This window comes from Adiantum capillus-veneris, chromosome 24 (genome assembly GCF_014529385.1).
Source record: "Adiantum capillus-veneris isolate H3 chromosome 24, ASM1452938v2, whole genome shotgun sequence".
Taxonomy (NCBI): Eukaryota; Viridiplantae; Streptophyta; class Polypodiopsida; order Polypodiales; family Pteridaceae; genus Adiantum; species Adiantum capillus-veneris.
This window is the reverse complement of record NC_140954.1, coordinates 92460377-92484780: the sequence shown is the minus strand read 5'-3', so window position 1 is coordinate 92484780 and position 24404 is coordinate 92460377.

Here is a 24404-nt window from a genome sequence, read left to right as displayed (position 1 = left end):
GGTAGCAAGAGCAATAGCAGCAAGTTCAAAAATAAAGGACAAGTCAACCATGTAGAATCTAAAGACAACAAATACAAAGAGAGAGTGGGGAGCAATCTCCATATTTACACCATGCATAGTATTTATTTTGACAATGATGTATTGTAAAGGATATGGGTGATCCTTGGCCTTTTCATTGAGTCTATTTTATGGGTTACCTTAATTGCTTGGTCCTAAATGATTCATTGTTGAAAGGGAGGGATCTTTAGTCTATGTGATACCATGATCTAGTGAGACATCTATTGTAGCATGTGTGGCATAGTCTGTGTGACTTCATTAACCTATGTTTCATTAGTCTTTGTGCAATTTTTTCACTAGTCCAAAGTCCTAGGGGAGGTTTGCTAGGTATATGGCCTTTCACCTATGCATCCACATATGGTGTGTATCTTCTCTAGCCTGGTCACTACCCTATGTGGCACTTGTCATGTGACCTTTATGTGAGGTGTATGAGGTGTACTAGCATTCAAATGAGTTATGCAAAGATCCAAATATCTCTGCTAGCTTCATGGGTTGACCCCCATTTATAGGGGTTGATTTGGAATGCCTCTTGAGGAAAAATACATTGGTACTACACACTTGTACTACACTTTGCTACTTCTACTTAAGTAGCCTATTTTGTACACACTTCTAGTGTGAGATTATGACCAATAATCTAGTTCATTTGTATCTTGATACATCTTGTGTACTATGTCATTGTCTATTGCTCTAATCATCATTATGAATGCTTCATTAAATGATCCACCAAAGGATTAACAATGGTTACATGATGCTTTGATGAGGACCCAAGAAGAAAGGCATATAAGTGATAGATGAGGTGTGAGAGAAAGGGCAAGGAACCAGCAATCATGGTCTTGGTAATGGGCCCATATATCGCTAAGTCCCAACCACAAATGGGATTGGATTTTAGCTTGCGATTCAAAGTGGATAAAAAACAATGAGGCTAAATATGCAAGCCTTTGTGTGCAATTGGAAGAGCATATAAAAAGTCCTTAAATAGGCTTTAGACAAAGGTTCAAGGTACGTGGCCGGTGAATAAAGAGGGTATGAAGGGCTGGTGTTTTAAAGCAAGAATTTTGTAAAAATATATTGCTTTCTGAATATGGCATGTATTGAAGTACATGAATGCAACTGATCATGAGTTGGTTGTTGCGAAGGATGCATATCTCATGAGATGGTTGGGAAGGAGTCCCTTCTTGAAGAAGAGCATGCCAATGAGTTTTTCATGAAAAGGATTGGTGTTTTGAACATAGGTATGCAATCAAACAAAGGGCTTTGAAGTATATCATGGTTGGAGAGTGCATGTATCATAAGGGAGCTGATTGTATTTTGAAGAGATTGTTGTACCATGATGAGATTCTTGATCGTCAAAAATCTTGTCATGATAAGGGATGTAGAGGTCATTTTGAATTAGAAAGAACAAGAAGGAAGGTGTTCAAAGTATGAATATGACTATTGTGCATTGGTATGGAAGCTATCACGAGTGCCAAATGGATCCAAAAGCGAAGTTAAGACCTAAGCCTTTGAGGAATATTGTGAGTTATGGGCCTTTTGAAAAATGGGTATATATGTAAGAGGTCCTCTTCTAGGCACCAACAATGGGAAATGCTAGATACTTAGTGTTGTGGACCATATGACAAGATAGCCAAATGAAAATGCTAGTAGAGGATCTACAAGCAAGCATGTATGCAATTGTATTTATGAATGCATATGTTGCAGATTTGGGGGTTCCATTGGAGCTCGTAAGTGAACAAGAAGAGAAGTTTAGAACAAATGTTATCCCATTGTTGGTGAATAAATTAGAGGATAAACACATGTATGCTAGTCCATACAATCCTCTATGCAATGGGTGGTGGAGGCATTCAATGGAATCTTGCAAAATATTTTGTTCAAGCTTGTGGAAGAGCATCCAAAGGATTGAGATCTGTATTGGGAAAGAGCATTGTGGGTATCTAGATTGATAAAAAATCCTATCATTTGGTTTATGGAGAAGAATGTGTTGTGCTAGTTGATGTGATTTTGAAGCATTTTGAAGTGAGTTTATTTTGAAGCAATTCTTAATTGAGGAGTAATGGGTCAAAGTGAGTCTAACATCTATGCCTCACGTATGCATGGCCCCTTGGTTAATGGGAAAAAGAAGGTCTGACGTATTCAATGAGAAGATAAGGAACAAGGGTGATGAGGTACAATAGTGCTTTGGACAGCACCTTTCAAACAACTTTTAAGGAAAATGAGAGGGTCCTTTTGTCATGCATGTGGGGTTTAACAACAAAAGCTACTAGCTTAAGGATTTGGATGGCAATGAGGATTATCAAATGGCAAGCGAGGCCCAAATCAAAAGCGAGCGACTGCACAAATCATGTACTAGAAAACTAGCTGGCTTAAAGGTAAATATATATTGTGCTATAGAAATTTTGTGTCTTGTACATACAAGCATTTCAAAGCTGAGATGATACAATACTTTCCAACCTTTTTCCAACTGCAAAAGTTTAAACACATTATTCAAAATCCTATACGCCTAAGCAAGCAATCCTCATCAGTGAAGTCATATTGAAAAGCCTCTTACTTCAATCAATATCCAAATAGCTACCCACGACACTAAGTGACACAATGCATTAAAGAGGGGGAGCATAATGGGATTGGCAGATGGAAAGTCCACATGTGAAGGCCAAGGCGGATTAAACCCAAACAACACAAAAATTGAAGCAAAATTAAACTCCACCAGTGTTAAAAATGGGTCCGTCGTTAACCAATTTTGAACCCAAGACCTCACGGCTCAAATTTCATGATGCATGAGCTAACCATCTCACCTACATGCACATGTTGTACCCTTGGTTGTTTTTATAAGCTTTTATTATAAGCCGACAAACATTATCCGAGTTTAATTTGTGGCCAAGTTTAGTTTTTAAGTTGACATTAACGGTTATGATCTTCTCGACCTTTGTGCGTGGACTTCCCGGTCCTTGAACCCCAACCCCGTGATAATGCTATATGTTGCTTAGTCATCTATACTATTATAATGGGAGAAGGGATTCCGGCCCCTCTTGCTTTTTCTCTCCATGCACATACTTTCTACATGAGCTCCTCCCACACCGTGTGCTATCTCTCTCCTCTCTTCGCTCTCCCTCGTCACTATATGGCACGGCTCCAGCCAAGGGGGATCTATGGTGGGAAAGAGAAGCAAAAATCATAATGCAATCTCAGTCGTCCGTCGACTCGGTGAACTAGGGGTGAACTAAGGGTGAACTCGAGGCACAAATGGCGCCCCGAGTTCATGCCTAGTTCACCCCCCTAGTTCATCCCTAGTTCACCCGCCCCGGGGGGGTGGGTGAAACCCGAGATGTCTCGATTGCCACATGAATGCCTTACCACCACGCCAACGCACGTCGATGTCCATGTTGGCATGGCACATCATCACACCCTAGTTTACCCGCCCCTAGCTCACCCTTAGTTCACCCCTAGTTCACCCCCAATTCACTGCATGATCCGACGGTTGAGATTAAAGACGCCGCCCCCCCCCCCCCCGCCCCCCCAAATTTGGACCCTATATCCCCTTTGAGCCAGAGCCGTGCCATATAGTGACGAGGTTCGCTCTCCCTACATGGACCCCATCCATTAGCTTTACCACCACTATAAGCCTCAAATATATAGCACATTGATTTGTCATAGGGCTCCATATGTCATTCAACCACTATCTCTCTAGTGCATCTAGGAGTCCATCTACCCTTCCATGCCTTGTCCAACCTCTAAGTGTTTGCTTAATATCGTTTTCCAAGGCATGTTCAAAGATTAGAATCGGCAACTATGTAGATTCATACACACCCCTGATATTACCTTGCATTTTGTACTATAAGTTTCTAGGGGGTTTTGGTGTCCGAGGGAAGGGGAAAAGGGGGGGGGGATTTTGCCCAATGAATGGAACAAAGACAAAGAGGAGTGATGTTTGGTCAAGCGGGGGACGTAAACCGGGACAAAAAACCAAGAAGGCACTGTGGGTTTGTTGTGGGGCGGGGCGGGGCAATTAGGTGCCAATTGTAGGCTAGGGGGTGCTCAAGGTCATCCATGGGAGAAAGGGAGGGGGTGATGCAAGTTGGGGTGAAGGGGGTGGCAACAAGGGAGGTTGATGAACGGAAATAGGCAAAAAAAAAAAAAAAAAAGGGGGAAGAGGGGGGGGGGGGGGGGGGGGGGGGGGGGGGGGGGGGGGGTGGGTTTGACTAAAGAGAAAAACTAGCTTCAATGAACTTGCTCCATTGCAATCCCCTAAAATTGAATAGCAGACTTTTGTCCACTCCCACTACAAAATTGCAAGAAAATTGCAAGGAGAAACAAAAGGAGTGATTGGGATAAGCTCGATAAGCGACAAAATTCCATTTGATTCAATGACAAGGACTCATACATGGTGATCCATATGCTCTATGGAAAAATTTATGCAATCTTTTTTTTATTTTGCCACCTCGCTTGCGCGAGCTAGTTTTACAGGATTACGCCACCTCATCCACACCTCATGTCTGCAGGGGTTGAATCATAGTGGGTGTGCCTAAAAATTTATGCAATCTTATAAGAGGTAGAGTGTTGAATCTTTAGTCATTGGGTTGTGGATTGCCAAATTAACAAACAACAATCTCATAGCCTTTGAATGAAATCAATGTGATCTTTAACATGCCAAAAGCACATAAGGTTCCACTCAAGATCCAATAAAAGTGACATTTCAACTTACTACTTTATCAGAGAGATGGGATACTCTCTAGGTGGTTTGGCCACTAGTTAGTAGTCGAGAGTTGAACAAGTGGTTGTCTCCTTCCAAGTGTTGCATCACTTCTTGAGAGATGCTTCATGGGAGGAAAATCTCATAGTAGATATGATGACTGCAAGATGTTTATCATTTAGTAGATTGGGCAAGTGCAAGATGTTTTCCTTAACTAAGGTCAGCATTGACTAATTGCTAGGAAACACAAAAAACAAGGAGAAAAAATATCAAAGAGAAGAGAATTCCCACAAAGATGAAGGATTTAGATACTGAACAAATTGAATATCAAGATGGTGGCTTTCTATCGACCTCTAGCTTTGAGGATTCTCTAGACTACATTGATATTATGTTTCATAATTGGATCGTAGATTTCAACGCAATGTTTCACAATGTCTCATGTGATCTTTCATTGGGATTTGTTTGCTACATCTGATGATGCCTCACTACAAAGCGGTATGAATCTAAGAAATGACAATGCTTGCAACATAGTTGGAGTTCTTTAATTCACTCACATGTGTGTGCTAAAACATCTATAAAAGTGCACATTAGTGCCTTGTTGAGTGTGCCTAGGAGTTACTAGTAGTGGCTAGGATCCTTAGTGCCAAGTGCACATTAGTGCCTTGTTGAGTGTGCCTAGGAGTTACTAGTAGTGGCTAGGATCCTTAGTATACCAAGTTGTGCCTAGGAGTTACTAATTGTGACTACAATTGGTGTACCAAGTTGGGCCTAGTGCCAAGATGGGCTTGCACTAATGCAAAGGTGTCAATATATAGAGAGTCATTTAATGTCATGAAGAGCGGTGTTGATGGGGCAGCACACTCAGGTTTTGAGATAGTGCTTGAAAGCACTTTTAGCATTTTTCAAGTGGTTTTTGAAAGTACTTAAAATTTCTTTCAACAGTTACAATACTTGTTGACGTAGTCTAAGTGCCTTATATTGGCTCACAATACCTATTCAAGTATGCTAAAGCATCTCAAGTAGTTTCTAACGGGACTTGAAAGCAGCTTCAAGCAATCTACAAAAGCATTGTAAAGTAGTTTATAGAAGCTTATTACAACAATTTATAAGCCACTTTACAGGGAATGAAAACCTATTTTGCATATACATTTTGTGTCTCTCTTGTGTCTTGTATTCATATCAATTTATTTCATTATTCTCACTCTTTTAGCAACTCATATCAATGATGAGATTTTTCACATGGTATTAGAGCAATCCTATTCCATATTTTTAACATAGTATCTGAATGATCCAAGAGCAATCCAATCCTACAATTTTCACATGGTATTAGAGAATTTTTGAGAACCTAGCTATAAAGACATTGAGTGATAGCTAGAATCCCCTGCCTTGTTACGAGATTGGGCACCCTCCTGTTGCATGTGGTGAACTACAATTGGGATAGCTGGCTTAATGCTTAATTATGTGCTATCTATTTGATTTTTACTAACAGTGAGTGCATGATGATTTTGTAGAATGGAATTCTAAGAGTTGAGAAAGAGGTGCAGGCAAATAATAATCCTCTCGGTCATTTTATTATTGCACAGTATTTTAGATCTTTTTTCAATAAGCCACTATGGCTGCTTTGTAAATAGGACAGTGAGAACTCACCCTAAGAGAGTCTTTCAATAAGTAATGTGCTCCACTCATAACTAAAGTGGGATTAAAGTGTAAAAGAGGGGCTTCCAATTTTTGGCACCAACAATAATATCAAATATTAAATAACAAACTTCAGAAGAAGAGGTGCGGTGGAGTTTGGGGCTGCAATCTTTAGGCCTTTCTTATGTAGATGCCATAAATTTTCCCTTCCCTCTCTCTTATGCTATGATGTGTTACCCTATGTACTCCATGATTATGTCTACATCTCTTACACTCTTTCCTTGTCAATTATTCTCTTGTGTATGTGTGTGTTTTCATAGTCTAGGTGTGTGTGTGTGTGTGTACTTGGCAAATTGGAAGAGATGGTGAAAGGTTGACAAGCAGGTGTGCAAGCAAGATTGCATATTGGAAGCAACCGTTCTCCCCATCTTCCTTCCAACAATGGTACTAGAGAAATCAGGTTCGAGTTAATCAATACGGGAATTCAAATTTTTGAGAGATTTTCAAATCAACAACATCAAATTTGCGAACCACGAACTAGTCGATCAATTAATTCCATTCATCGACCTCGAGAACCGAAACTCGGATATCACCTCTCCTTGATGGGAATTTTAAAGGGTTCAGTTTGGCATAACAAGGAATATTATGAAGAAGCAAGAGGACCCAAAAATTTAAGGTGGAGGTGATTCATAATTGTCCATCAAAGGCGGAAAAAGAAAACTCTGGATTCCCAAAGGGCGGAAGAAGCATTGAAATCCTTCAAGTGAGCATGCAAGGCATCAAATCCGGGTCCACACATGTCCACAACTTTGGGTAGCTTCCATAAGCCATGCGAGCAAATGCCAAGCTTGCAAGCATTGAAGCCGGCTAACTCCGTGGGAAATTGGGCTTATACAGGATCTTCCCCTGCATTCAACCACCATAAAATCGTGCAAGATCGACGTCAATGTGAGCGCCCTAACTCGTGCAACACTTTTCTCTATTGGCCCACGGCTCGAAGGGGTCCCTGCAAGTCGCCCTCATCACCCTTCCCTCTCGCGCAATCGGTAGTCTCTGCAGCATGCTATCAACCTCTCCCTTTCACACTTTTTCAACCATAAAAGGTGAGGTATTAAACAAAAGGCACGGCCGGCCACCCATGAAGTAACTAAAATTCATCCCCTCTTAAGAGGGTATTCACCGTATTCAAAGTTTTGGACGGCCAACGACACAAGCAGGGACAAAGCAGAGACTGGACTCCTTTGGCTGCACAACATTAAAAAAAATTGATGCTCAAAGAGAAAATTTGACCACCTATCACTGGATTTCTCTCCGACGTCCATATAGATTCAAGGGCAAGGCTATTACTCGTACATATATATATATATATATATATATATATATATATATATATCATTACAATTGAAGCTCTTTTAACCTCTCTTTATCCGAGAGTCCTCAAGCCACACAAATTTCCAACATTGTTCAACCAATTGATCAACCGGAGATGAGAGAGACCGAACGCTGAAAAAAACTTCAAGCAACTTGAATCTGAATTGTCGAACGATCGCCGCTTTCGATCTTGCCCTAGTACTCCACAATTTGAACCGGATGGCATCATCAATCTACGAGCTAAGTATCCTTATTCTGTTATTTACTTTATTTTTTCTCATTAATTTCACATACCGAGCAATCATCTATTAGTACATATTCATTTTCCTTCATTTAAAAAAATATATATACATATCTACACAAAAAGAGAAAAAAGAGAAAAATAATATCAAAAAAATAAAAAAAAGAAAGAAAGAACAACACGCAATTATGGCACACCTTCCACAGGCACCCACAGTTACCGAGCAACTTGCCAATTTGCAACAATATCTCACTTATGAACGTATGCAAAGGCAAGAGCTTGAAGATAAATTATAGCATTTTGCACGCATAGAATCTGCACTGGCACCCAAGCGAAAAAAAATAAGCATGAAAGCCTTCACTTTCAATGATTTTGATGGCACTAAAGATGCTAGCACGTTTCTAGCATGATTTAGTCAATTAGATGACTATTTTCATGATGAAGACTTTCCCAAATGTGAAGTGGTAAAGCGTGCATCAATTCATCTCACCATTAGCACTGCATTGTGGTGAAACGCCACCAAATGGCATGGTAAACTTGAATCAATTTCCAAACAGGGGCTAAGAGAAATTATAAGCCCACAAAAAACAAGGGTTCCAATGAGCCTAAGGGGAGGGACAATGTCCAAAAGTCTCATAAGGGAAATTCCAACAAAGCTAAGGAGAAGGGAGTTTACAAAGGCAAAAACAAACTTTCTCCTAAAGAGCTTGAGCATTATCGCAAGGATAACCAATGTTCCAAGTGCAGCAAGCAAGGGCATGCGTACCGCGCTTGTCCCCAAAAGAACACCCTCCATCAGCCTCCTAGAGCTACCTCGGTTAAAATTTAAGAGGAGGAAACTCAAAGGATCTCCTCTATGCCATGCTTGGGGAAAGTAAGAGAACATGATGCTTTTATTCTCTTTGACCTTGGTTCTACTCACAATTTCATATCCACTGAGTTGGCCACCAAGCTAGGCATACAAGCTTACGAGATGGGAGATGTCCTACCCGCAGACAGTGCTTTCAAGGGGCGAGAAGCTTCAGTCACTCCCTTAATCAAGGGGCAAGAAGCTTCAGTCACTCCCTTAATCAGGAAATTGAGGCTCCATGTCCAAAGCTATGTGGACAAAGAGGACTTCTTTATCTCTCCTCTCAAGCATGAGGATGTAATCCTAGGGGCACCATGGTTTGATTGCATGGCTGGTGCCAATGTTAAATTCCCTGAAAGGCGAATCTATTTTAGGTTTAGGGAAAAAGATATGTACATAGATGCTAAGGAAATGGGTAACACCATACCCATTGTACATACGCAAGCTTTCAATAAGTCAATAAAGAGCTCTATTTTTGTGTACATGATTTTTGTTAAAGATCCTCAAAATGAACCTAATGTTTTAGCAAAAGAAAATAAACACTCTCACAAGGAATTAGTATTATCCAATTTTCTCAAGGGTTTCAATATGTCTTTATTGACGACATCCCTTGTGAACTACCTCCTAAATTAGGCAATGATGACCATGCAATTGAACTTCTTCAAGGAAGTTCACCGCCTAATAAACCTCCTTATAGAGTTTCTCAAGCTCAACAAGAGGAGATTATGCGGCAAGTGCATGAGTTAGGTGAGAAGGGCTTGGTTAGGCCTAGCTCATCTCCATTTTGCTCACCCGTTTACTAGTGCAACAGAAAGACGGCACATATCGAATGTGTGTCAACTATAGAGCACTAAATAGGATCACTATCAAGAATAGGTTTCCCGTTCCACAGGTAGAAGACCTATTTGATAAGCTACAAGGATCGACCTACTTCAGTAGGATTGACCTAAAAAGTAGCTACCATCAAATAAGGATAGTTGATCAAGACATTGTAAAGATGGCATTTCACATGACGTTTGGTCTTTATGAATACATTGTCATGCCTTTGGCTTGACCAATGCACCAGCCACTTTCAACCGCTTGATGGAGAAGCTATTCAGACCTCACCAAACCTTTACTGGAGTGTTCTTTGATGATATTATCATCTACTCTAATTCACTAGATGAACACAAGCAACACCTCCAGGTAATATTTCAAGTTCTCAGAGAGAATAAACTTTAAAGTGAATTTTTCTTACAAGAGATTCAGTATTTAGGTCACATTATCTCTCAAGATGGCATACAAATGGATCCATCAAAGTTAGAGGTAATAAAAGGATTGCCTAAACCAAGGAATCTCCATGAACTAAGAAGCTTTATAGGTATGTGTGCATACTATAGACGCTTCATAGAAAAGTTCTCACAGATTGCAGGACCATTACATGACCTAACAAAGAAAAAAGTTAGGTATACATGGTCTGCCAAGGAGAATAATGCTTTCGAAAAGCTTAAAGAAAAGCTTATCTCTCAACCTGTGCTTACACTACCATATCTCTCAAAGTTTGAGGTCAAATGTGACACTTCTGGTGATTGCCTTGGAGCTGTTTTGCTCCAAGAAGGGCACGCCATAGCTTATGAAAGTCAAAGGCTCGACCCTATTGAGCACGCTCTAGGCATATACGAAAAGGAACTCCTCACAGTTCTACATGCCTTAGACTCATGGAAGCACTATTTATTTGGGACTCCTTTCATTCTGCAAACGGATCACCAAAGTCTTAAGTACTTCATGACGCAGACCAAGCTCTCCGACAAAAAAATGAGGTGGCAAATTTCCTTTCGCAATTTCATTTTCATATTGCTCACATTGCTGGCAAGCATAATCAAGTAGCCGATGCACTCTCAAGACGGCCAAGAGTGAATGCGGTTTCCATAGCAGCTCACAATGATCTATCTTCTATGATAGATGAGTATGCTATTGATCCCGAGTTTAGAGATGTGCTTTCAGCCCTTGCACTAGGGAAGAAAGAGGAACCATTTACTTTACAATATGGTTATCTTCTCTATGGAAATAGACAATGCGTTACTAACTTACTCCGTGAGAAAGTAATGTATGAATCTCACACTCCTCCTTATGTGGGGCATAGAGGGATTCAGTCTACCCTAAAGTGGATTGAAATATATTTCTATTGGCCTACCATGAAAGCAAACATACAAGAGTATGTTTCTAAATGTGTAGTATGCCAAAAGACGAAGTTTGATAGAGGTAAGCAACCTGGATTGCTTCAACCATTGCCAATACCTAATTCACCATGGGAGAGTATATCCATGAGTTTTATCTTTGGATTGCCTAATTCTATCCCTGGGAATACGGGAATATGGACGATAGTAGACAAGTTCAATAAACAAGCTCATTTTATACCTGTCAAAAAGACTATCAAAGCCCATCAAATGGAAACCCTCTTCATTTCACAAATCTTCAAGTACCATGGCTTGCCAATGTCCATAGTGTTGGATAGAGATCCTAGAATGACCAGTAATTTCTAGAAGGGTCTCTTTGAGAATTTAGGAACAAGGCTAAACTTCTCTTCGGCCTATCACCCGCAAGCGGATGGCCAAAGTGAAAGAGCTAACCTTACAATTCTCGATCTACTAAAAGCCTATGTAACTGAAGTAGTTCAAAGATCCCAATGGGAGAATTACTTACCCTTAGTGGAGTATGCCTACAATAACATTGTACATACTTCCACGGGAAAAGCACCTTTTGAGGTAATTGAGGGAAGATCAAAAAGTCCCGTGTTACTTAAGGTACACGGGAAGATCTTCGCTGCAGATGTGTTTAGCTATGACCTACAATAATCTTTCCAAAAGATTAAGGATGCTATCTCTATCTCACAACAAAGGCAAAAGGCTGCTTCTAACAAGCACAAAAGAGCCCAAGCCTTTAAAGAAAATGATTGGGTCTTACTCAAATTTCCCAAGGCTCGATTAAGACACGCGACAGGAAAGAATCCTACGGGACACCAAAAGTACTATGCTAAGTTAGCAAAAAGGATCTATGGTCCCTTCCAGATTCTTAGGCCAATCAATGAAATGGCCTATCAACTCAAGTTTCCCAGCCATTAGCTCATACGCAATGCTTTCCATGTGAGCCTATTAAAGCCATAAAAAGGAGATCCACCTCAAGAACCAACTATTGAAGTCCCACGGGAGATCAAGGACCAAGAAGAGGTGTTGCAGCCCGAGTCCATTCTCTGACATGAAGACAAGGTACTAAGAGGCAGTAAGAATATCTGACGATATATTATTAAGTTTAAGAATTATCCTTTTCAAGATGGTAGATGGATGCCAGGCATACAACTAAAGGATAACCTAAACCTTGTCAATGCTTACAATGCTTCCCTAGAGTAAGCAAATGTATAAATGTTTAAAATGAACAAAAATTTTGTCTTATAAGACTCTCTTTTTCTTTATTGTGCACAAATGTGAAGTAGTATGAATGCTTAGATCAAGCTTGCGGAGATGACATCTCCCAAACACCAAGTAGATCTTGGCACTCTACTATGGAAGATTGACAGAACTAATCTGCAGACATGCTTGTGGTAGCTTAGGCTCTCAAACGCTGTCAGGAGTTTTTTGGAGCAAGGGATTGCACATATATACATACACATGCATGGTGCATCAAATAAAGGATTGCCCATTTTCCAAAGCCAGGTGGTTACGTGGGTCCCACATGTGTACAGGTAGGACAGCATGTACATAGTGCATCGATTTTCACTATTACCAGTACCAGTGTTTTTTTTCTATAATAATGAGGAGTTGGTGGCGCATAAAACTTCTCAAGGAAGCTATCCGCAGGCCGGCGACATGAGGTAAGCAGGTGCCTCAGATGGCATCCAGTGGCATCAGGAGGTCGAATGGGGTCAATACTTGCACGTGGATAAGTACGGACACAATGTGGGTGTTTTCTTGTGATAATTATGCTAAAAGTTCATCATGAGGACCATCTTTTGGGGCCACTTCACGTGGTGACGGGATGCAATATGGGAAAAACTTGAGTGCCAGGTGTGTGGATGGATGCAGCAGGGTGACAACTATGCATTGCGAGGTCACTTTTTGGCCTGTTCGGGGTCTGTTTGAGGTCAAGTAAAAGTCCAAGGGTGACCAAGTAATAAAGCTAAGTGTGGGAATTGATAAAATAGAGAGAGGACTAGAAAAAACATGGAGAAGAGATGAGGAACAGCCGCAACTGTGTTTTTGCTATTTTTGGAGCCTGTTTTGGCCGTAAACTGCTCATCCGGGGTCAGATTTAAGCACTTTGACATTGTAGACTAGGGTTTTGTGTTGAGATGTCGAGCTCTACATCTTGAGCTGGCATCCACCATCGTTCTTGGCTGCTTATGGCATTTACTCACTTGCGCGTTAGGTGACCGACACGGAGGATCTCTGCCAGTGATTCTACAGCTAGACTACACTTATAGTGCCAGCCTAGTACGCTTCTAGCGAGTTCACACTTAGTGACCGCATGTACATATGTGCTACTTTTCAGTTTCAGCAGTTAGTCATTTTGTACTCTCTTTTCTAAGAAGAAGAAGAAGCTTTCCATCTCTGTGTGCTTTGTGCTTGTCTTGTGAAGGTCTCTTGCATCCTCATTCTTTACATGGTATCAGAGCCTGGTGCAGGCAAGAGAGGCTAAGAGAGCAAAAGCATCACAATCTCTTCGTTCGCAATCCACGACTAGATGCAAGTTTCTCGTACAAGTTTCTGAACAGGTCTCCAAAGTGCAGTATACAGAGATTTACTGTACAAGTACAGTGGTTGTATGTACGCTCGATTGTGGACACTCATTGAGTGTAGAAAGCGTTATAGGTACCACGATAGCAGGTTTAGCAGATTTGCAAGTTTTTGCAGATTGCAGCTGTTTTGTCTTAGTGCTTCAAGATGTCTGACGGTTTCAGTCAGATTGTCACTGAGAAGCTTGAGAAAAATAACTACCCTGCATGGAAGTTCATAATAACAAATTTCCTAAAAGGAAAAGGTTATTGGGACTATGTAGAATGAGACAATGAAAAGGAACCAGAGATTCCCGAGTCAAATGCTACAGCAGAACAAAGAAAATCTTTGAGGGACTAGCAACAAGGCCAGAGCAAAGTGATGTATTGGCTTTCTATGAGCATCACAGATGGCATGATGGGCTATCTACAGGATGCTGAAACCCCCGCCATTGCATGGAAAAACTTAGGCAGAGTGTTCGAGGTGAACACCAAGGCTAGGAAGCTTCAACTAAAGTCGGAGCTAAATCAGGTTAAGAGGAACAACCTTTCCATCAATGATTATGCCTTGAAGATCAAGAGTATCATTGAGGCTCTTGGATCTATTAAAGTCTCAGTGGAAGACGATGACATTGTCCGTGCATGCTTGGATGGTCTAGGAGATGAGTATGTACATTTCAGGTCTTCCATGAATACAAGAGACGACATCCCCGTGTTCCAAGATTTGATTTCTATGCTTATTCTTGAGGAGAAGAACCTTGGTCTTGACACACCTTCTTCTCATGGCAGAAATAGGTCTGAATAGGCCTTCTATTCTAACTCCAACAGAGGTAGAGGTAGAGGTCATGGTCGAGGCCCAAGTGGTTGCAGGGGCCAATTTCAAGAAGGTCAATCAAATCAAAACAATACAGGTGGCAAGGGAAACCAGTCTCAAGGCAGGGGGAGTCAAAGAGGTCGTGGTGCAGGATCAAGCAGGCAGCAACATACTGCAGATAGCAGATAATGTTGGACTTGTGGTGAAAGAGGTCACATGTCACGTGACTGTCCAAAGGGAAAAGCAAGTGGAAAGAGAGAACAGGGCAACTATGCATCTACTAGCAGAGATGCAGATGACAGCAAAAGCGAGCGCATGTTTGTTATGCAGCATGTAATGAATACAATGACTACTGAGAATTCCACCTAAGATGATGTTTGGTATGTGGATTCAGGTGCCTCTAATCACATGACGTCTCGTGGATAGTGGTTTAAAGATATGCGCAAACCAGATGTGTCAGGCTATGTGCAGACAGGAGATGACACAGCTCACCCCATTGCTCATGTAGGGGACATACCTCTCAATACGAAGAGTGGGAAATCAAAGTACTTAGCAGATGTACTTCATATCCCAAACATTACAAAGAATCTTGTTTCTGTTGGACAAATGGTTGAGCAGGGTTTGCAGGTTCACTTCAATCCGAATGGCTGTTATGTAGAAGATTTCCAGAATGGCTGTAAGTTGATCACAGAGGGAAAATGTGTGGGCAGAATGTTTACGCTTAATGTAGACATGCCTGAGGTAAAAGCTGCATTATTTGCACAGGGCACAGGTGTTGTGGCTGATGTTTACATTTTGCACAAACGCATTGGCCATGTCAATGAGCAGAGATTGCGCAGCATGCAATCAAAACAGATTGTAAAAGGTTTGCCAAAATTCAAGGTGGATGGTATGCATAAAGTGTGTGCAGCATGCCAGTTTGGAAACCAGTCAAAGGGCTCATTTCCACATGAGCGCAATGTATGTAAAAAGCCACTTGAGGTGGTGCACACAGATGTTTGGGATCCAACCGATACTGCAAGTATACATGGTTGCAGGTATTATGTCTCTTTCATTGATGACCATACAAGGAAAGTATGGGTCTACTTCATGCGTAACAAAAGTGCAGTGTTTGGTCACTTTCAGGAATTCAAAGTCATGATTGAGAAGGAGACAGATATGCAAATCAAGACATTGAGGTTAGATGGAGGGGGAGAGTACTTCTCCAATTATTTTTCAGATTTACTGCGAATGCATGGTATACGTAGCCAGTTTACATGCAGATATAGTCCACAGCAGAATGGGGTCACAGAAAGGAAAAACAGGCACATTGCAGAGGTTGCACGTGCATTGATGAATGAGAAGACATGCCTCATCATTTATGGGCTGAAGCTGTAAATACAGCTGTGTACATTATGAACAGGACACCTACAGCTGCGGTGCATGATGTAACACCTGAGGAAAAGTTTACATGTACAAAGACTGATTTGGCACACTTGAAAGTGTTTGGATGCATAGCTTACATGCATGTACCAGATGACTTGCGTAGGAAATTGGATCCTAAAGCAGAGAAATGTATTCTTGTGGGATATTCCCTTGAACAAAAGGGGTACAGGTGCTACAATCCTACTACACGAGAATTACGAGTGAGCAGAGATGTAGTCTTTGATGAGATGAGTAGCTGGTACAGTAATGCACATGGCACTATTGGGGCTGATGTAAAAGATGATGTGGTTGTACAAAATGTGAGGCCACAGTCACAGGTTTTGAGTGGACCAAAAGATTCCTCTTCTCGTGGCTTTGTTGAGAAGCCATGGAATGGTAGACTACGTACGCAGGTCACTCCACCAGCAGGTACAGGGAATGTATCACAAAAATGGAAGGAAAAGGTTGATGAACCTCCCTTTATGGCTGATGCATGATCAGGTTTTTCACATGTAGACATGGATTCAGATGGTTCTGAACAAAGTCTTCATGAGGAATTTGGAATCCCGGCTGTTAGGACACCTGGTGTAAGGAAAGTACAAGAAGATGACAGAGGGCAAAGGAGTGATCCAGGACCGCGCAGATCTAACAGAGTCAAAAATCCAGTTCAGAAATTGACTTATGATAGGTATCTAGCGCATCACCAAGCCTACATGGCTAAGGTGATACAGGATGTGGAGCCCACATGTTTTGAGGATGCAGTTGGAAATGTGCATTGGGATGATGCAATGAATGAAGAGATGGCTGCATTGGAAGAAAACGACACATGGGAATTGGTGCCATTGCCAAGTGGCAAGAAAGCCATTGGCTGTAAATGGGTGTATAAAACCAAGCATAAGGCTGATGGTAACATTGAGCGTCACAAGGCAAGGCTGGTCGCAAAGGATTATGCACAAACGTATGGCTTAGACTATGAGGAGACCTTTGCTCCAATGGCAAAGATGACGACTGTGAGAGCTGTCATAGCAGTGGCTGCATCTAGAGGATGGATTATGCATCAAATGGATGTAAAGAATGCCTTCTTGAATCGTGAGTTGCAAGAGGAAGTGTATATCGATCAGCCACCTGGTTATGTCGATCCAGGTTACCCAGATTATGTATGCAGGCTTCTCAAAGCTTTGTATGGTTTGAAGCAGGGCTCTAGAGCATGGTATGACAGGATTGCCACGTATCTTACCAGTATTGGTTTTAGGAGAGCTCATTCACTCTATGCTTCACCAAGCCTACATGGCTAAGGTGATACAGGATGTGGAGCCCACATGTTTTGAGGATGCAGTTGGAAATGTGCATTGGGATGATGCAATGAATGAAGAGATGGCTGCATTGGAAGAAAACGACACATGGGAATTGGTGCCATTGCCAAGTGGCAAGAAAGCCATTGGCTGTAAATGGGTGTATAAAACCAAGCATAAGGCTGATGGTAACATTGAGCGTCACAAGGCAAGGCTGGTCGCAAAGGATTATGCACAAACGTATGGCATAGACTATGAGGAGACCTTTGCTCCAATGGCAAAGATGACGACTGTGAGAGCTGTCATAGCAGTGGCTGCATCTAGAGGATGGATTATGCATCAAATGGATGTAAAGAATGCCTTCTTGAATCGTGAGTTGCAAGAGGAAGTGTATATCGATCAGCCACCTGGTTATGTCGATCCAGGTTACCCAGATTATGTATGCAGGCTTCTCAAAGCTTTGTATGGTTTGAAGCAGGGCTCTAGAGCATGGTATGACAGGATTGCCACGTATCTTACCAGTATTGGTTTTAGGAGAGCTCATGCTGATCATTCACTCTATGTACGTGAGAGTGATGTGGGGATTGTGGTCATTACCATATATGTAGATGACCTTATTATTGTGGGTGACAATGCTATGGAGATTGACCATGTGAAGGGTCTTCTCAAACAGGAGTTTGAAATGAAAGATTTGGGCGAGTTGCGCTACTTTCTTGGCGTTGAGGTGATCAGGACTCCAGAGGGTGTATGGCTATCACAGAGACAGTATGCTTTGGACATGTTGTCAAAGTATGGTATGGCTGATTGTAAACCAATTTCTATTCCCTTGGATGTGAATGCAAAGCTGAGTGCAGAGAAGGGTGATGTTGTTGAGGATGTCAAGATGTACAGGAAGATTGTGGGTAGTCTAATCTCCTTGACTATCATGAGGCCAGACTTGAGCTACATAGTAGGCTTGGAGAGTCAGTTCATGCAGCTTCCAAGGAAGCCACATTTGGATGGATTACGACGCACACTTCGGTATGTGCAAGGGACTCTTGACTAGGCATTGTTCTATGCAGCAGATGCGCCATTAGCATTGTATGGGTATACAGATGCAGATTGGGTAGGTAGCATTGTTGATAGGAGATCTACGAGTGGCTTCATGTTCTCTTTTGTGAGTGCTGCTGTTACTTGGAGCAACAAAAAGTAGCCTACGGTTGCTTTATCGAGCACAGAGGCCGAGTACAGAGGTGCAGCAGTTGCGGTGTGCGAGGTAGTTTGGCTACGCACATTACTTGAGGACTTGGGAGTGCACGAAGACCAGCAGATTTTTATCCATTGTGACAACCTCAGGAGCATGCAGTTGGCTAAGAACCTAGTGTTCCATGCCAGGACCAAGCACATAGAGGTCCATTACCACTACGTTCGAGAGCGAGTGTTGGCGGGCGACATCGACTTGGTCTACGTCAGCACAAAGGAGCAGATAGCAGATATCTTTACAAAGGCCCTCGGAGCTGAGAAGCTTCGACGTTTCCGGACTATGCTTGGACTCTGCGACATGTAGAGCTCGAGGGGGAGTGTTGAGATGTCGAGCTCTACATCTTGAGCTGGCATCCACTACGGGTCTTGGTCACTTACGGCATTTACTCACTGGCGCATTAGGTGACCGACACGGAGGATCTCTGCGAGTGATTCTACAGCTGGACTACACTTATAGTGCCAGCCTAGTACGCTTCTAGCAAGTTCACACTTAGTGACCACATGTACATATGTGCTACTTTTCAGTTTCATCACTTAGTCATTTTGTACTCTCTTTTCTAAGAAGAAGAAGAAGCTTTCCATCTCTGTGTGCTTTGTGCTTGTCTTATGAAGCTCTCTTGCATCCTTATTCCTTACATTTTGGGCCGTTCTGGATGCGATGGCGCTGTCCATTTTGCCAAATTCCTCATTGTTTTTCTGTTGTTTTGGCTGTGTAAGTTTCTCCTATGAGCGAAGCTTCTGCTCCAATTTGTGATTGTATCTGGCTTATTTTACCCATATTGTGTGAGCTGTTTGCCCCATTGGTGTTGGCCCAAGCTCTATTGTATCTAAACATCAAAAATTCTCCTCTTTTGAGCTGAGTCTTTGGGTGTGTGTGTGTGTGTGTGTGTGTGTGTGTGTGTGTGTGTGTGTGTGTGTGTGTGTGTGTGTGTGTGTGTGTGTGTGTGTGTGTGTGTGTGTGTGTGTGTGTGTGTGTGTGTGTCTGTGTGTGGAGTGGGTAAACGGATAGTCTCTCTCCTCTCGCTCCATCGGTGTGTTCCCTGTCTCAGCCAAGTGGGTTGTGTAAGCCGAGTGGTGCCCCATAGTGTGTGTGTATCTTCCCAAGAGTGTGTGTCGGGTTGTTATAGAGGCGTTCTATGTGTTTCCATCCCGCTCACATTCTTTTGGCGCCCCCACGGAGGATCTTCTTTGAGTACCTTCTGCTTCGAGCTTCAAGCTTCGAGATTCGGCATTACACGTTACAGTTTACAAGGATAGGTACAGGTATAGGTGATTCACACAGGTACAGGTAGCTGGAGTAGAGTCATATACTGGTAGTGGAGTCACTTGCAGTTGTCGTGGGTATGCATCATTTGGCGCCTGTTTGAGCGCATTGTCTGTTGGTATTGTACGTTACTTGTGGAAACTACCCTTGTACGCCTTTGTGGAGCCATACTTGGTTTTATGTGGCAGTCCCAACCATTTCTGAGACTTAGTCTGGAAGATAGTCATTTATGAGACTTGACTATACGAGATTTGCATAAGCCTTCGTGTGAGGGTCGATAGCGTGAGGTTTTATTGAGTTGGGGGATTCTCAAATGTGGAGATCCTTTTGGTGATACAGGTAGCTGGAGCACCCTTTTCGTGACCTCGCCATAGGCTATGTACTAGTGATTCCTACTTGATGCTCAAGTTCTATTGTTGGCAGTTTATGCATACATATATAGTCTATATTTTGGGTTCCTAATGCTCTACTTCTAGGGAAACTCTGCCAAAATTTTTCCAAGTTGTGATGGCTGGTTTTTGGTCTTTTGAGCCACTTATGCTGTTATGCTGCTGAAATTTTGGCAAAATCAGAGGATAAGACAGGTGTGCTTTTTTGGGAGCTGCATGGTTGACGTTAATGGATGATCAAAATGGCCCTCAATTCACTCCTTTTCATTTAACACAGAGAATCCAGATAAATGTTCATGTGTCCAAGAAGATTTTTTTCCAGCAGCGCATAGTCTTTATGTTCGGGCCAAGAAGATTAAGAGAGATCCTGGAATGTCCTTTGCCTGTTGTAATTCCGATGATTAACTATGAAAAGTCATTTGATGTGCATGTGTTTGTCCTTATCTAAAGTTGAGCTCCATTGAAGTTTCTAGGAATTGAGTCAGTCAAAAGTTTTGGGTTCTTGCACGTGTGTTCGAAAGAGTTCTCAAAGCATTAAAACTTGGGTAGCGATGGCTTTCTCTTATCCGGAGTTTCATGGAAGAAGTGATGAAGATGTGGAAGACTTTTTGGAAAAGATGGAGGTTGCATGTATTAGCAACCAGATTCATGATCCGGCGCAGATGTTACGTCTTCTCCAAATTTGTTTGAAGAGTGATGCACGATTTTGGTCCAAATCATTTGAAAAGGAGTTGCGTATGGCTTATCCACCTGTAAGATTGAGTTGGGACAATCTAAGGCATGGATTGCAAAGCTGAGTTTGTGAAGATAGAAGATCCTAACAAAGTGTGGCAAGAAGTACAGGCTTTAGTGCAAAAGGAAGGTGAGCCAGTAGATGCTTACATACGTAAGTTTTCATTGGCATGGGAGAGGATGTGCAAGGCCTTAGCACCACAAGTATCCCCGCCTGACATGATGAAGAAGGACAGGTTCTTGGCTGGTCTTTGGGAGACTATACGTTGGAGAGTGGAGCTAAAGAAGCCTAGGACATATGAAGATGCATTGGAGGTAGCAAGGAACAAAGAGTGGAAGCTAAGGAAAATGAGACAGTTAGGAGTAGAGTCTTTGCCCATGAGGTCTGAATTTCAGCCTATGGTTTCTTCGCAAGGTCGCATGCCAAGGGTTCATCATGAACCAGTGGTTTTTGTTACTCCTCAGGTTATGCCAGCAGTGGTCACTACAGAAGTGCAAGATGATGGGCTAAGGCAAGACATGAGGCAAGCGGTAGATTTAAGGAAGAATCTCAACCTAAACATGCTAGGTCAAGTGGGAAATAATCGAGGTTGAGGGAGGTTTGCAAATCAGCCAGGAGGTGAAGAAAGACCTAGGAATGGTGTTGGACAAAGCAATGGTAGGTTCTGGAGGCAGACGCCCACATGTTATAATTGTGGAGAGTTGGGACACATCAGCCCGCAATGTGATAAGCCACCAAGGATGGGGGGAGACATGTATCCATTGCCAAGAAAGGTGCTAACTAGGTCAAATGATTATGGCATCGAAATTACGAGAGATGAAGGAACCAGTGGATCAACCCAGGAGGAAAAGGAAAAGACAAAAGTGCTAAGTGTAGTCACCTTGGAGAAGGCATCAAAGCTAGAGGATACATTAGTGATGCCTATTGGGAAGAGGACCACAGAGGACAAGGAAGGAAGAAGTGCCCCAGGTCCTAGTAAGAAGAAGGGAAAGAGCCATGAAGGCGAGGATGTCAAGGCCAAGAGGAAAAGAAGGGCTCGTCGCAAGTTTCATGTTTCAAATGTTCCACTAGGGGATGGGCAATTAATCTATGACTTGAAGGAGGATCTGACAAGCAGGAAGGCAGATGTTACTTTTGGGCAGCTTATAGAGATGGTGCCTAAGCTAAAGCGACAGTGGAAGAGGATGGTTAACCCAATGGATAAAGAACCAGAGAGAGGTTCAATGAAGGTGTTGGCAATGGATGAGCTACCAGACATCTATCCAATAGTAGATGTGTGGCATAAAAGGAAAAATTTGGGACAAGGTTATGTGGATGGTGGAGCCCAAATATGCATCATAACACACTCATGCGTTGAGAAGATGGGTCTTACAGTGACTGGGGTATCAGGTTTCTGGATCAGATTGGCAACCATCAAAAAGTAAAATGTTCGGGTGTTGTAAAGAGCTTAGAAGTGGAGGCATATGATGCAAAGGCGGTGGTTGATGTGATGCCAGCGGGGTTGGGAGCATATCCTATTATACTGGGTAGACCATGGTTACGTGCAGTGGGAGTTGTTTAAGATTGGCGACGTGGTACGATTAGCCTCTATGGAAAGACATGTGCCAAGAAGCTATATAATATGGACACAAGGAAACGATTGGAGGAGCTTTATGAAGATGAAGATGAGTCTAGTGATGAAGACTATTCCACAGTGACTGATGAGGATAGTGATAGCACTACCAGCAGTGATGAGGATGTTGATGTTGCATTTCTTTTGATGGACAAAGAAACCCAGGAGTCTGGTTTAGTTGCATTTGTGAATGAGGTTGAAGATGAAAATGAAGGGCCTTATGAAGTGATTGAAGGGCTGATACAAACCAAGGTCAAATTGTCAAAGAAGCAGGAATTGATGACACAAATGATCAGTGGAGACCTCTCAGCTATGGAGAAGGAGGTATATTTGCACATGCTGGCTAGATTTCTTGATTTGCTCATTACTTCATATGAAGAGATTAGAGGGTTCAAGGGAGAAGAGATGCATATAGAGCTGAAAGAAGGTGCTAAGCCAGTGCGGCAAAGGCTAAGAAGGATGGGTCAAGAGCAGATGGAAGCCTTGCGGGAAGAGGTGGACAAGTTATTGAAGGCAGGGTTCATAGTCCCTGTGGAGACCACAGAATGGGTGAGTCCAGTAGTAGTCATTCCAAAGAAGAATGGGAAGTGGAGGATTTGTGTAGATTTTAAACCCTTAAATGCAACCACTAAGAAGAATCCATATCCTCTTCCATTCATCGATCAGATCTTGGATTCAGTGGCAGGTAATGAGAGGTACAGTGTGTGTGATGGTTTTTCAGGCTATTTTCAATCTTAAAGACCGAACAAAGACAACTTTCATTACACCATGGGGCTGCTATTGCTACACGGTATTGCCATTTGGGTTGTCAAATGGACCATCTTTCTATCAAGAGAGAGAAAATTGGGTATTGGCACCATTCATTGGTAGTTGTGTTAAACCTTTTATGGATGACTTCTGTGTCTACTACAGCAGTAGGGTTGAACACCATGAGAAGTTGTAGATGGTATTAGCTCGATATGATGAATGTGGAGGACAACTAAATCCAAAGAAATGTCATCTAGCACAGCCAAGGGTGAAGTTATTGGGCCATATGGTGTCAGAAAATGACATTGAGGCTGATCCAGATAAGGTTAAGTCTATTATTCTTCTTCCATCACCTACGAGTACGAATCAATTGGTACCTTTTATACACAAAGTGAAGTACATGGCACGGTTTATTCCATTGTCTTCGCAGCTCCTTTATCCATTACAGCAAGTGGCAAAGCATGATCCATTGCAATGGGATGACAAGTGTGAAGAAGTGTTTCAAGAGGTGAAAGAGGTGTTAGGGGGGTTGTCAGCCATGCAGGCTCCTGATTGGGAGAATGTTTTTTTATGTAAATCCATCAGTAGGGGATGATGCCATTGGAGCCATGCTATTGCAAAAGGGGAAGGGTAGCCATTATATGAGGCCAGTGTATTGTGCAAGTCGAGTGAAGTTGGTAGCAGAGAGAAAATTCTCGGAAGTAGAGCTAGTGATGGCCAGTTTAATATTTGCTTGTCAACGATTCGTCATTACTTGCTACCACGACCTTTTGTTTTCTTGTTAATTAATGGCACTAACGTGTCAAATGTGGTCAAGAAATGTGTAATAGAGCTGCAAGAGTTTGAGTTCTCTTTTCTAGTGGAAGACAGTACAAGGGCTACCCTAGCTGATTTGTTGACTTACAAGGAGAATCCCCTTCTTGTTAAGGAAGAGGTGGTGAGAAAAGTAGTTGAAGAAGTGCCACAGATCAGCAATGCACATGTGTTGTTCTTTGATGGCTCATACAGAAAGAGCCATGATGCAGCTTCAGGGGGTATAGCACTTTATGATCCAGAGGGGAAGCTAGTATGCAAGAGAGGGTTCAAATTGGATGCACATAGTAACAATGAGGCTGAATATGCTACTTTGGAAGCCGGATTACACATTTGTTTGAAGTATGGGATTAGAAGGTTGAGCATAAAAGGTGATGCCTTGTTGGTTGTGAAGCAAGTGCTGGGTGTGTGGAAGAGCAAGAACACCTCATTGAAGGAAATGTGTTTCAAATTTAAAGGCCTGTTAAAAAAATTTGAAGCATGGAGTATCAGACACATTGAACGTGCTC